Source organism: Fukomys damarensis, unplaced genomic scaffold, assembly GCF_012274545.1.
Source record: "Fukomys damarensis isolate Sample0158 unplaced genomic scaffold, DMR_v1.0_HiC HiC_scaffold_19, whole genome shotgun sequence".
Taxonomy (NCBI): domain Eukaryota; kingdom Metazoa; phylum Chordata; class Mammalia; order Rodentia; family Bathyergidae; genus Fukomys; species Fukomys damarensis.
This window is the reverse complement of record NW_022900931.1, coordinates 51,490,498-51,502,779: the sequence shown is the minus strand read 5'-3', so window position 1 is coordinate 51,502,779 and position 12,282 is coordinate 51,490,498. Positions and strand designations below refer to the sequence as shown.

Genomic DNA, 12,282 nt, shown 5'->3' with positions numbered 1-12,282 from the left:
TGGCCTCATCTGTCCATTCCAGGCCCAAGGATGTTTGAAGATGCTGAACCCCTTTCCTCCTACTCAGGGCTATTTGGAACAAGACAATGTGGTGGTCATGGTGGGTTAGGCTGGGTTTTGAGATAACCATGTGATCCGTAGCTTAGGGATACCATCCAGGGGCCTCCAGTCTTCCTAAGCACACCCCAGACTTCTCTCTTTGGACAGGGATATATCACAACTGCCTCTAAATGTTGGTTGAATGAATGGATAAAACAACAGATGAATGAATGTCATTAGCCATTAAAGAAATCAATGCAACAGAGCAACAAGCTCAAAACCTTTGCTTAGTTTAAAAGATCCATTCTGGTCTGTCCCCTGCAGGCTTGTTCAATTTCATCTCTGTTTGTACACCTTAGCATTTTACACTCATATAATTCAGGATGCTGTGCATTTCTCCAGCGCTGTGGCAGCAGTTCATACCTCTAAGCTTTGGTGCAAATTGTTACATACGTCCAGGAAGCTTTTTCTTTTTTGGTTCAGCTCTGATGACATTCTTTCAGCACCCTATTTGGACACTCGTATGCTGAGAACCCGTCTCTGAAAACACCTTGTAATCAGCTTTTGCCCCTCTGGGCTTCTTTTGTAATTGGTGCACTGGGATCAGGTATCATAATGATCTATAACCATATTTCTTGTAGTGTATCTTGTGAAATGCTATCCAAGAAGATATACTCCTACTGAAAAGTGACTTATATCAACAAATCAAGAGGGTGCTGAAAACTGGAAACTTCCTTGGAGATTCATAACGACCCCTGGTGTTTTAAAGGTTTTAAGAAGCCCAAGAGGAAAGAAAACTATTAGCCAAGTATGGTGGCACGCTCTCATAGTTTCAATGCTTTGGGAGGCTGAAGCAAGAGGAATGCGAGTTTCAGTCCATCCTGGGCAACTTGGTGAGACCCTGTATCAAAATAAAATAAAAAGAGCTGGAGGTGTATCTTAGTGCAAAGGTCCTGGGTTTAAACCCTAGTTAGTCACACTAAAAAAACCCAAACAAACAAAAAAAGTTTGACTCATTATTTCCTAAATGTTAAAACCAGTATCCGCTTTTCATTCATAGTTATTAAATCCCACACTTTTGTTTTCCTTGGAAATTCCCTGGGTGGCATTACTCCATTGACATGTGATCTTCTCATGGTGGAAGCTCAGAGAGGGCAGAGCCTGGGAATCCCATGCCTGGCATCTCCCTGGTACACAGGGAGATGCTGTTGAGTTCATTTGGTTTGAGCTTATGAGGTGAGCCACACCCCTCATCTGGGGCCTCCAGAATTGGTGAGAAATTCTCCTCATTTTTCTCTAGCAAAGTCTGGAAACAAGAATTCCCAATTGTGAATAGACTTGTTTTTCAAGGCAATGTCTTCCCCTGGCTGACATCAAGAATTCTCTCTCATGATTCCTGCTAACGCTTTCTCTGCCATCACCTGTGGGCAGCAGCATTGACTGGTGCTGGCTGAAGATGTCAAGCCCCAGAAAAAGAGAGGGACTGTGTGCCTTTTGAGAAATTCATGCTTGGCTGAGGAGATGGGTAACAATCTTTCTTGGAAGATGTCAGTAGAGGCAAATCTGGGAGAATGATCAGGAAGCAATTTTGGGGTGGGCCAAAGGTGGAAGGGTAGAAGAAGATAGTAGAGAAAAAAGACAGGTGGGAAAATCAAAGGATGGAGGCACTTATTTATTTAGGAAGCACCAGTCCATCTGCTGCATTATAGCTGTGCTAGATAGAGCATGGTGTGTGCTGCGATGGCTTTAAATTCAGAAGCCAGTGGACACCCACAGGAGAGGGTACAGCAGAGACTTCCTAGCACTGATGCAAGCATTCACAGAGAAGGTGATGCTAGGAGGAAAAGATTTGGTGGAAATGAGTATAGAGTGTCACTAGGACATACAGCAGGGCATATGGAGGGAGGTAAAGAGGCCCCTGGGTAGAGAGAAGTTGGGAAGCAGGCAGGGCTGAGATCACAAAGGGTCATGTTACAGACTCTACTTATGCAGTGATAAGCTACTCAAGGGCTTTAGACAGAATATGGAAACTGCTTTACTTTTGTGAAAGGGTAATTTTGCAGAAATATGGACAGAGCAAGTGGGACATAAATGAGAAGCAAGAAAATCATTGAAGAGGCTGTGGAATGGAGACAAAGTGTCAGAACGGTGGCAGAGAGAGAAGTGTGTGACTATATAGAATATTTTTATTTGTATTAAATTTGCCAATACTGATAATATGTGATGCTTGATATGATGTAGAAAATAGCAAAAAAGCAAAAGAATCTCTGATGGCTTCTGGTTTCTGCCATGACTGACTGGATTCGTCTACGAGAAAGCAGTGGACTTAGAAATTGACATTAATTTTATTTTAGCACTAGTAATGTTTGTGACAGGTGACAGTGATGGTCTGTTTTCTGTCATTTGCTTTACTAGATTCTCTCTTCCTGTATGTTTGTCTAAAGTTACCTCCTTTTGTGAAAACAGGCCCTGCGAGCCTGGGTTTGCATCTGAAAAGTTTATGCAAAATGCACAAAACTTGTTTTCACAGCAGGGAAGAAAAATGCCTTCACTTATCACAAGTGCCTATGCTCAAGGCAAAAGACTAATTTGGTTCACATTCTTATCCTTTGTGGACTTAGTTAGCACCTATCTGCCCCCATGGGACTTAGTGGGATAGGCTGTCTTCTGGGTTCATGTGTGCTTTGGTCCCAAGACCGTCTGCTTTCTGGCACTGAGATAGGTGTAGCCTCACTGACCAGCAGCACTGACTGCCATAACAATCCTACTCTTGGTGCCCTGGCACTCCTGAAATCTTATTCTTCCTTGTGGATTGCCAGTCTATGAGTCCATACTCTACCACCAAGACCCAGTCATATGCCCCTTCTGTATGGAGCCCCAGCTGACTGTCCTGGGAGGATGCAGTCTACATCCTTACATCCTACCGCACTCTCTCTGCACTTCCTCAAGTCTTGATTGTAGTGATCAGCAAGTAGACCTCAGAGTCAAGTACTTGAGATCCAATTCTGGCACCACAATTTACCTGCTGAGTCTTCACAAGCCACCATTTCTTCATTTCTAAAATTAGTGATAATAGTTGTTCCTTTCAGGAGAATATTGTGACAATTAAATGAAAACCACTGAGCACAATGCCTAATTCATAATAGGTATTCACTTCTTGCTAGCTGTTATTACAATTTTATTTTTACTTGTCTTAGTTACTTTTCTTGTTGCTGAGACAAACCAACCCCAACACCCAAAATTAAAGGAGAAGAGGTTTATTTTAGCTCACAGTTTGTAGACGTTTCAGATCATAGTTGACTGGTTCCAAGGCCAGGTGGCATGGCAGAGGGGAAACGGTTTATTGTAGGCAGAGGACAGCAAATCAACAAAGTAGTAAAGAAGCAAGAAGCAAGTGACAACATCAGCTCTCTGTTCTTTCTTTTTTATCCAGGCTATACACCCTCAGGATGGGAAACACTCACATCCAGGGAGGGCCTTCCTATTATCCATTCCCAGAATTATGCCAAACCAATCAATTTTAGTAATCACACACCCTAAATACCAGCATTGCACATTTAATTTCAGCATCACACATTTAATTTCAGCATCACACACTCTCTATCCAGCCACCTCTGAAAAGCCCTACCTATGAGCACATGAGGCTTTGGGGATGCATCTAGGCGCAAGCCATAACATTACTTACGTTAATATTATTTCCTCACGTTAGGTCTAGTTGTGATCATCCATCCTCTGAAATACTCTGAGGACAGGATTATGGCTATTTCGTATCTTGTCCCCCAAAGAGCCATTATCACAGTGCCTGCCACTTTAGGAGATACTCAGCCAACGTATGTAATAGTACACATTCAATACTAGAAGGCCTCAAGACAAGCCACTCAGCTCAATTTATAAGATTTCTTTTGTTTGTGGGTCCTCAGTCTACAAAGTTGCCACTGAACACCCCGGGCTGAAGCAGCTGGGTGCCTTGAGTGAGTCGACACCCAATGCTTTATCTTGGATTCTCTTCCCATGTCGTGATGTCCTGGAGGAGTTGTGGTGCCCCACTCCCAGCACTTGGCATCTTGAAGCAGATTTTACTTTTATTCCTTTAGAAATAAGATATACAAACAGATTCCCAAAGAATTTGAATTCCTACCAATTCAAGACCTGGATCTGAGGAATATTATCAGACTTGGAGTGGCAGTAGACAGCTCAGCTCATGGCCAGATGAATACTTCAGAGACACAGGCAGATTATGTCTGTTTGTATTTTTTTCAATAAATTAAGGAAAGAAAACATAATTTTATATTTACCTACATGTTTATTATTCTACTGCTTTTAATTCCTTCTTGTAGATCTGAATTTCCATCTGGCATTGTTCCTCTACAGCACTGATTGTCTACTGGTGACAATTTTCTCCTCTTTCATTTAGCTGCAAATGTCTATTTCACCTTTATTTTCGAAGGTATTTCACTAGATGTAAAACTCACTGTTGACATGTCTCCCTTTCATTGCTTTAAGTGTATTGTTCCAGCTGTCTTCTGCTCTCCATTATTTTAGGTGAGAAGTTAGCCGTTACTCTCATTATTTCTTTGAACATAATATATGTCTTCCTATACTTTACCTGGTTTAAAGATTTTCTCTTTGGTTTTCAGTAGTATAATTAAGATGTGCCTAAATAGGGTCTTTGTAATTATTCTTCTTAAGATTTCCTGAATTTTCTGGTTCTGGAAATTGTTGTTTTTCCATCAAATTTAGAAAAAAATTCATCTATTGTTCTTATAACCTGAACTTTTAGCTCTCTCTTTGCTTCTCCTTTATGCCACTTAAATTATCCCACATCTCACTGAGTTTTTCTTTTTAGAATGGTTTTATTTCTTTCTGGGCTTCAGTATCTTTGACTTACTGATATTTTCTATGGTTTGTCTTCCAGTTAACTGATTTTTTTTCTTTTGCGTTGTTCCACTGGCTTTTAAGCCTACCTACGTTAGTTCTTTCAGGCTGTTATGACAGATACCACAAACTGGGCTGCTTAGAAGGAATAGAAACTTATTTCTCACAGTTCTGTAGGATGGAAAGCCCAAGGTCAAGGAGCTGGTAGATTTGGTATCTGATGAATGCTGCTGTGTTTCATGGATGGCTGGCTGTCTTGTTGCAGTGTTCTCACATGGTAGAAGGGAATGGTGAATTCCTTGGAGTTTCTTTTATAAGGGGACTGCATTAGTTACGGTTCTTTGGATTAACCAAATCAATATAAAATATACGTATAATTATACAAAGGGATTTATTAAGAAGGCTTACAGGATCAGAAGCAGAAGAGTCACAATAGCTGTCTGTGGAATTAGAGGTGGGAGAATCCCAAATAGCCACTTGCATACTGGAGAATGAGAGAGTCCAGTAGCAGTTGAATGTTGACCTGGATGTTCACTGTAGGGTTACCAGTGTGATTCTGTGTCAGAAAGCTGAAGAGCCAGGGTTGGAAGGCTGAGGAGTTTGCACCAGAAGGCTGAAGAAACTGAAGACCAAAGTTCGAAGTCAATGGTAAAGACTTGAGTTCCAACTAACAGGGTGCATTTCCTTCTTCTTTCTCTTTTGATTCCATCCAGGCTGCAAGCCTGTTGGTTGGTGTCACCCACATCTGAGTTGGGTCTTTCCCCTCAGATTGCTAGCCTACATGCCAATCATTCACAGACACACCCAGGACCAATCTACTAGGTAGTTATTCAAGTCAGGTTGACGTATCACAATTAATGATCACAGGCTGTAATCTTATTCACGAAGGCTCCACCTTACTTACCTAATGACTTCCATTAAGTTTCTTTCTCCAAAATGCCATCTCAACTGGGATTAGGTTTAAATGTGAATTTTCAGGATTTCCATGTCTCTTCTCAAATGCAGTGTTTCCTTGCTCAATTTTTTTTTATATATTTCAATATATTTATCATAGTTGCTATGCTCTGGATGTGGTTTGAGTGTGTCCCCCAAAGTTTTACATGCCACAACCTTGGTACTCAGTGTGGCAGTGCTGGGAGATTGTAGAACCTTGAAGAAGTGAGAGATAGTGGGAAGTAATTGGGTCTTTGGGGACATCATTTTCAGAAGAGATTAATGTAGTTCTTGAGAAACCTTGGTAGTTCCTGCACGTGGGACTTGTTATATAAGGAGTGAGCCTTGCCCCGAATATCTCTAACTTCTTGTCTCTCCATGTACCCTTCCTCTATATGTGGTTTTGCTAGTGTGATATAGTCTGCTAAGCCAATGGGGCACCTGACCTTGGACTTTCAATCTCCAAAACCATGATAAACCTCTTTTCTTTATAGATTACATTACCTAGCTTCAAGCATTTTATTATAGTAGTAGGAAATGAACTTATAAACGAGTTTTAAATTTTTTTGCAGCATCTGGTTCATCTATGGGTCTGTTTACATTGATCACTTTTTTCTTTTTATTATAGGTTGAATTTTCCCATTTCTTTGCATGTCTAGTAATTTTAGATGTCATGATGAATGTGTTCATGTAAATTTGAGACAAGATTCTGTCTATGTTGAAAACTTGTGTTTTGTTGAGGTAGTTAAAAGTACCAGGGAATGATTTTGATCTCGTAGAGGCTTGGTTTTAGCTTTTGTTAGGGCATGCTTGTTTCAGTTATTTTCTTCATCCATAGTACATGTTTCTTAGTCCTAATGTATACTATTTGCTCATACGGAGTGGCTCTTCTGAGGTTTCAATGGATAATTCAAGGTATGGAACTTGATAGGATTTAAAGTCAAACTCTCCCTAGCTCTGGTAGTTGATGAACTGTCTCCTTGGCACTTTAGGTTTCCAGTTCTTGCTACCTGCTTGCTCTCTGGAAACATCACCTCAGACATATGAAGTGTAGGAATCATCCATGGTTTTGAGGGTAATTGCATGCATATATGGAAAATCTACCATTTGTGACCTCTTTTGCTCTGGACTCCTTCTCTCCACTCTGTCTGTGTTCTGACATCTTCAGATTCCAGCCTTTGACTCTTCTTTTAGGTCAGACTCCCACTTCCTATGTGAGCTAGGTACCCTGTGCTCTGCAAACCTGGTAGGAACCTTGAGAGGAATAAGTCATATAAATCTCACCTAGTTTGCTTTCTTCGCTTTGAGAGCTGTATCTCCTCCAGTTTATTACTGGTTTTTCTTGTTCTCTAGTGCCTCAAAATAGTAATTTTAAATACTGCATCCAAACTTTATACTTGTTATTGTCAGGAGCATTACATTTTTATCAGGTATGGTACCATTACTTGAATGGGAACTGACCTGCCCAAACATGTTTTAAAAGCCTAAAGAGAGTACAAGGATATTTTTTAATTAAACCAAGAAGCTCTGTAAATATTTCTTTCTTTTTATTCACTCAATTAATATTTTTGAACCTTAGAACATACTCTTCCTACTTACTCTGTTCCACTGTACTCATCAAGTTAAGATTTGGCTGCAACTTAACAGAATTGGAAATCAGTTTTATGACCTGTGATGCTGTTTGTTCCACTTCTCAAAATCTATAATTGTAAATATAGATATGAATCTTACCCCTAATTTCTGTGAAATAATTTCCAGCATATAATATTAGAGAATACTGCCAGCTTTGGCTATCGCGAATGGTGCCTGTCTTCCTGCTTCCTTTTCTCTCAGCCTCCCTTCCTTTTCTCCCTCCCTTTGTCTCTTTCCCTCTCCTTTCCTGTCCACTCAGATTCCATTTTTACTTGTCTAATAAGTACCTGGAATTTCCTTTGGGGAACCGTTTATCTCTTCACATTGTTAGATTACTGGTTCAGGTGAAGGTCCATTCAGCTCAGAAGTGGAGCATGTGACTCTGGCTTGGTCATGGGTGATTGTTGTAGGACAGAGATGGTGAGACTTTTAGAGACTGAGTGCCCAAACTCTAACCCCAAATCCGCTTATCTCAAAATGCCAACACTGCACTTAAACTGAATTATGGAGGTTTTAGTTTAGAAAAAAACAACTGTTATCCAATGCTCTGCATGCCTGCTGCAGCATGCTGTGCTATAGGCTCACCACCACTGGTTTAGGAGTCGTTACGTGAGTCAGACCTCACTAATATCTCTTGGCCTGGTTAATTGTTTCATTCTACCAAGATGGAGATATTTGTTAAAAAAGAGTATGAGTCAGGGAATGTAAATGAAATTTGTTGGGAGATAAACGCTTGTTCATCTATCAAATATGAAACTGTAAGATTGTAGTTTGATGTGACATGTAACTGAAAGTAAGACTGGAGAGAAGAGAGCCAAGATTTAAGGAAAGGTTTGGTACTACTCATCTAAAGGCTTGGACGCATCTGTACCTGAAGCTCTATGCCTGTAGTTTTCAGTTATATAGATTATATAAACTCTCTCTCTCTCTCTTTTATTTTCCTCAAGGCAACTTGGATTGGGGTCTCTTTCATCTAGAACAGAAATAGTCCTGACCAGTACATCAGTCAAAGATTTAAATGGGGGGTGCCAGTTATAGCACCTAAAGAGGAAAAGGTAAGCCTGGTCACTCCAGCTTGTTTTTGGTTGAACACACTTAAACAAGCCACATCAATCATCAGATTCACAGCTGACAGTCTTTCTCTGGCACCCTGCAATCATTCTCCTGCAATTTTCTGGAATGAGTGGAGGCAGGCACTAGCTCAACAACACTGATGATATGTTTGTATGCTACACATTCTCTAACCGCTCTGCAATCAAGCTGTATCTTTCTCCCCAAGTGGATGAAAATTCTTCAAAGATATTAATATTCTATGTGTCCCAGTCTGCGCTGGGCTTCACTGATTATGCAACTTTAGTCCCTGTCTACTGGACGAGAGGTAACCTTTGAGCAATTTATGGGAACAGTTATACAATCTAATATCTGACTCTTCCTGGTGACACTGAACTTTAAAGGTGCTTATAAGATCAGAAAATTCTACAGGTTAGTTTAGAAACAATATCTGCTTTTTTTTTTCAACTTCAGCCAGAATTAATCAGCATTGTCTCCCAGATATTTTAAAGAGTCTCTGACATCTCACCTTTTTGATCTGTCAAAAATATTTCCCCCTTTAATTGTTTGATTGCAAGACCCTTCATGCAAATTTCAAACATAATTACAAAACAGGCCTCCTCTTTCTCTTTCTTCTCCCTTGTATGCTACAGTAAGCCTTTCCCCAATGGACCCACCAATTCAGAAAGTCTTAAGGATATAAAAATTTTGACAAACACAAAACTGTCAGGCTGGACCAGATAAACACGCCCATTTTCCTTTCGGAATTCCTAATTTTTCCATAGAAGCATGAGTCCAGGATGGCCATTATCTCCAATCATAGTTTATTTAGGACCAGATTGGCATGTCAATCATTTGTAATGCTTTGTCCCTCAGATTTACCTCAGCAATTCATGTATTTCCTTCCTCTTGAGCTTGGATGTACACGTACTCGGACTTCAGTTAATTTCACAGATTTGTTTCTTGTTGCAGTTTTCTTAGATACAGAATTCCTTACCTCTGTCTACCAGGAAGAATTAGCTCAGCCATGTTTGAAGAAGGGAAATACATCACTTAACCTTTCTTTGTAGAAAGAAGGACATTTTATTCACTAAGACCAGGTCTAGTCACAGATGAGCTATCAAACTTATAGAAAGTTAGGCTTCTCTGCTAAAATAGAAGAACACTGAGTACAGATAATGTGGCAAGAATTTGTAGTGTTCACCAATATCTTAGTTATCCTTTCTTACATTTCCTATGGAAGTCTACACTTCCAGATCCTTTGCATTAATTCAGGATCATGTGACTGATCCTGGCCAATAGGATGTGAGAAGAAGTAACATAAGGTCACATTTGGGCAGAGGTAGTTTAAAGTCCCCGCATGATTTTCCCGTCTCTCTTCCGCTGTCAAGGAAACTGGAGCAGACTTCATGACAAGATGAAGAGACAGAACATTTGAAGAATCTGGTCACAAGTTATGGGACATCATGAAGAAAAGATCCCCTAGAGAGATACCAAGTTTTGTGAGAAATAAATGTCAGTTGTATTGTCATTAAAATTTAGGAGTTTTTTGTTATCACAAAGTATCTTCTGGAAATCTGGACTTAAAATTGTGATAGAATTTATAATCAGGGAAATATTCAGATCTTAAGTGTACAGCTTGAACTGTTTTGAGAAACGCCTATATGCATGTAGCTGATAACCATTTTAAGACACAGAACATTACTGTTCCCTAGAGAGTTCTCTTTTGTCTTTTTCTAGACAATCCCTTCCTTCCCTCCCCAGTCACTCATCTGATTTCTTTAATCACAGTCTTGTCAGTTCTAGGAATTCAAATTAATAGAATGATATAGCATGAATTCATGTGTGTGTGTGTGTGTGTGTGTGGCTTCTTTCACTCAGCAAAATATTTGTGAGATTTATCCATGTTGATAGCATTTCTTGCTGAGGAGTAAGCCATAATATGAAGTTACCACAGGTATATATTCTCCTTTTGATGGACATCTAGCTGTTTTTAGTTTTGTATATTTATGAACAAAATTTCTATAAGCAGTAATTAATGAGGATGTTTGTGGATATATGTTTTCTTTTCTGAGATGGACATCTCATCATGGAATTTCTGGATTACATACAATGCAGAATTAATGAATGTTTAACTTTCTTAAGGGTTAAGTCACTCACAAACCATTTTTCAAAGTCATTCTATTAGTCCTAGTTTTGTTAGCAACATAGGAGTGTTCTGGTCACTCATGTCCTCTTCTAACTTTGGGAGCTGCCAACCTTTTTCTAATTTTAGCCATTTTTGAGGATGTGTAGTGATGCCTCATTATAGTTTAATTTCATTTCCTGATGACTTTTAATATTGAGAGTTTTTTGGTATGTAATTTGTAGATCCTCGTTTATGACGTATCCATATTTTTTGCCTTTAAAAATCTAGGCTATTTGTTCTTTTATAACTGAATTCTTGGGATTATATATAGTCAGACAGGTATATTGTGGAAATATATAGGTTCTCTGTTTATTTTCTCAATTATATTTTTAATGACAGGATAATTTTATTTTGATGAAGTCTGATTTATAAATTGTTTTTCTCTTGTGAGTAACACTTTTGTATGCTTACTAAGAATCTTTGTCTATTACAAGGTCATGGAGATAGTTCTCTATATTTTCTTTTAGAAGAATTGTTGTTCATATCCAGTTAAGATTTATTTGAATTAATTTGTATAGCGTGAGTAGCACTCATGGAGAGATATATCACTGGAGAGATAGATACATAGATGAATATTCAGTTCTAAATGCTTGTTAAAGTATTTTTCCCATTGAACTACTTTGGCATCCTTGCCAAAAATCATTTGCTTTTATATGTGTCTGGTCTGATCTTTGGATATGTAATTATGCTCTATTGATCTATTTTGCATTCTTTCTTCAAATACACACTTTTCTTAATTATTACAGGTTTACAATAGTTAACTTTTTCCCCCCAGGATTGTTTTGGTTATTCTTTTTTTTTGTGGTACTGGGGATGGAACTCAGGTCCTTGTGCTTGCGAGGCAGGCCACCGAACCTCTGAGCTAAATCCCGGCCCTTTGTTTTGGTTATTCTAGGCCCTTTGCATTTTCAAATAAAATTTAGAATCAGCTTGCTTTTAACTGTCAAAAAGGCCTGCTTGAGGCTGGGCATAGTGGCAAATGCCTGGAATCCCACATTCAGGAGTCTGAGGCAGAATCGCTGTGAGTTCTCCTGGGCTGCATAGTGAGTTCAAGGCCAGCCCAAACGATATAGTGCCACCCTGTCTCAAACAAACAAACAAACACCTCAAACAAACAAATAAATGAACAGCCTCCTTAAAGCTCATTTGGGATTGTCTTGAATCAATAGATCAATTTGAAGAGAACTGACATCAGTACTGAGATTTACAAGTTGTAAATACGATATATCTTTTCATTTATTTAGCGCTTCAATAATTACTCTTACCAATATTTTTGCAGTTTTCTGTATAGAAATCTTGCATATATTTTTAAATTATGTCTAAGTATTTTATATTTTTATACAATTTTTAATTGGAATATTTCTGAGACTATAATATTACTCTAAGAATTTAATACGTTTGGACAGAGATAATCCTCTCACTTTGATCTTTTTGCTTATGCAGTTATCTCATATTTACATATCTGTGCGCTTTCATCTTCTTAATTGGATGAAATTGTGTTTTTATGTTAATGTTTCCTATAGTAGGACAAATTTCCTCATTACTACTGCGTTCTTGCAGCCTCC

The 12,282-nt window shown here is 38.9% G+C and overlaps 1 long non-coding RNA gene across 1 annotated transcript; it reads left to right on the top strand.

Moving 5' to 3' along the window:
• Nucleotides 1–904: 904 nt before the first annotated feature.
• LOC104874044 lies at nucleotides 905–9,989 on the top strand. The gene is made up of 3 exons (XR_783647.1): nucleotides 905–932; nucleotides 8,427–8,534; nucleotides 9,921–9,989. It is a non-coding gene; the product is annotated as an uncharacterized LOC104874044 (long non-coding RNA).
• Nucleotides 9,990–12,282: the final 2,293 nt, after the last annotated feature.